This window comes from Heloderma suspectum, chromosome 3 (assembly GCF_057233095.1).
Source record: "Heloderma suspectum isolate Gila_16-S chromosome 3, 16-S_ref, whole genome shotgun sequence".
NCBI classification, from domain to species: domain Eukaryota; kingdom Metazoa; phylum Chordata; class Lepidosauria; order Squamata; family Helodermatidae; genus Heloderma; species Heloderma suspectum.
The window spans coordinates 96775580-96778354 of NC_139460.1; the positions used below are offsets into that span (position 1 = coordinate 96775580).

General features: G+C 45.5%; 1 pseudogene; it reads left to right on the forward strand.

Annotated features, from left to right (window-relative positions):
- The first annotated feature begins 920 nt into the window (after nt 1-920).
- LOC146349981 (digestive cysteine proteinase 1-like) lies at nt 921-2465 on the forward strand (annotated as a pseudogene).
- Nucleotides 2466-2775: the final 310 nt, after the last annotated feature.

The following is a 2775-nucleotide window of genomic DNA, read 5'->3' on the forward strand; positions in this document are numbered from 1 at the left end:
AAAAAAGCCTTGGTAAAGTTCCCAGGTTTTGGGAACCATCATGTGGAGCCAGGTCCATTGCAGGGATCCATCAGGCCAGGTTTCCCTGCAACAGACAAGCCTAGCTTCAGTTCATATCCTAGAACAGCTGTTTAAACTTTAGCATTCCTTCAGTGAGAGATGTAGCAACATATCCTAGAACTGTTTGAACTAACATGTATCAAGGATTCTAGCAGCATGTTCTGGACTTCTACTGGATTTTTTCCATAGTAGCTCCAGGGCATGGTGGATATACTTCCTGTAGTAATCCCATGGTATGTTTACAGAAAAGATGTATATCTGAATATACCCAAATATGTAACTCTTCCTTTTAATTAGAACATTTACATCTATACTTCATTGATGGAGACCATAAACATCATTCCTTCTCCATAAACAAACATAATCTGTTTCTAAAGAGTGAGAGAAGGAGAGATGGAGAAGCTTTGCTTGTTACTTATCCTCTGTTCATGAAGCTTTGCTTTAGGAAATGGATGCAATCATTCCAGCACAGTCCCTGATTTTAGAGTCTGTTACTATATCAAAGGAATCATCAACCTTCCTTAATTCAAAACTGAAATGCATTTTAAGGTCTGGTACAACCTTACTGAAACAAGAGCACATTGAGTACGGCAAATGGTGGGATAGAGCCCTACAGCACCATGTTCAGAATAACTCCAGATACCATGTACAAGGTGGTGAACACAAAGAAGTGCTTCCCACTGAATGGAACCAAAAAAGACCATGTTGAGCTGCCAGGTGTCTTTCCTGACTTGAAAGCCTTCAAACCTTAAGGGCCAGTACTGCATTATATGGCAGAACAAAATATCTTACTGGGGCAAGGAAAAACATTTGCACTGGGCTTCCTGCTTACCTGGGTCCCTGTTTGCGCTGCGGCATGAATGCCAGGAAGGGAGGTGGACCTGCTCGGTGAGGAGGCCACATTCCTGGTGGCCCCGAGGGAGGAAGCAGGAGTCATGACCATGCAGCTCACAGCTGCTTATCCTGTGGGCCAATCAGCTACACTAGTTGGGCAGAGCCTTGGGAGTGGGCCTGGAGGAGGAAGTCTTCCCTCCACTCCATTCCTTGGCTATACTGGAGAGTTGCCATGCCCCCTTTCTTCCAAACAGCAAGCAAGAAATGGAGCAAGCACACCTTCACCCAAAACGTGAGCTTTGTGCACTCAAAGATCCAGGCCACCCTTTCCACTGATCTTGCCCTGAATCATTTGTCTGCATTTGTCTGACTCCCCCTGGGTGTAGATGGCTTTGATGGGGTGAAACTCAAGAGCACCCGGTCACACACAAAGGGCTGCTTTTGCCCAAGGAGCTGTATGCGGGCCTTATCTTGGCAGAGAGCATGGAATAGTGGCTCTAGGCTAGAGTAACTCCAGTCTAGGGCCAGGCTGTGAATGGTTCCAGCTGAAGGTTTCCTAGCACCAGAAGAGGCTGTCTTCCTCAAGACTGGGCCCTTTGTCCCACTCTCTCTACAAATCCTCACTGATTGATGTTGGGGCTCTGGGGACTATGCCTATGATAGCAGCAAACAGTGGCGCAACTAGGGCTGAACCTTGGGGCCAAAGCCCCCTGCATCCCAAGAAACTACCCCCAAATGACCATCCAGAGAGTGGCAGGTGATGAGGGGAGCAGGGGAGCAGACGCAAACACCAGTTTATTCCTGTAGTCATGATGGTGCTATGATTTAAACAAAATCAAACATTTAAAATGAAAAACTGCATATGCTCAGAGTTTCTATCTGGGTTGGCAAATTGTGCTGTTGCTGTTGTTGTAGTTCTAACATATCAGGAATGTAGAAGCAGTTGAAGGGTGTAATTTCATTTCAGGTTCATTTAATGGCAGTTGGACGGGGGAAGGAGAAGTATGAGCTGTGTCCTTCCCAACTGAAGCAATACACATGGCCATCTAAAGGGGGCCTCCATCAAACCATTAAGACCAGGGTCTAAAATTACCTAGCTGTACCACTGGTGGCAAGGAACGACAGGGTTTTGAATGGGTCTTGAAGCCTAACGGCATTGCTAGAATGGACTCTCCTGGGCCATACAAAGGCCAAAATGTTTACTCTCATAGCAGCCAGACAGAGCTCAGGGAAAAGCTCTCAGGTTATGTCAACATCACCTGTGGGAACATTATGGGTCAGAAGGCTGCCACCTTTAAGCATGATGCCATGTCTGTCAGCATCAATGCCTCCCACAGGCCCTTCTCCTCCTACTCCAGCATCATCTACTACAAGCCCAGGTGCAGAAACAAGAGGGGTTAGTTGGATCATGCAGTCCTTCCTGTAGACTATTGCATTCTCCAAGGAATACTGTACTGGTTCATCAGGAACGCCAGTCCCTGGATTAGGGTAACGACAGCTTGATCCTCATGTCCATTAAAGACAACAACTGTGGAGTAGCTACTGATGCCATTTTCCCAGTTATAGCATGATGGGACCACACCATGGCAAGCTCCCTCATGCCATCTCTGAGATAACCCAGCCCAAATTTCTTCCCAGAAACAGGATCCTGCATCACCTAAATATCTCTAACGTATTTGCACATGTAATGGGATCTTAGTCATAAGAACTGGAAGGAACTCAGGGAATTGTTTGGATTTGTTTAACTGAGTTTTTATTGTTTTTAAATTGTGTTTATATACCAGCTTAGCTATGTTGTAAGCTGTTTTGTCAATGGTTTTTTTCCCCCTAGAAAAGTAGGGTATAAATGTGTAAAGGCATAAAAGAAATAAATAAATCAGC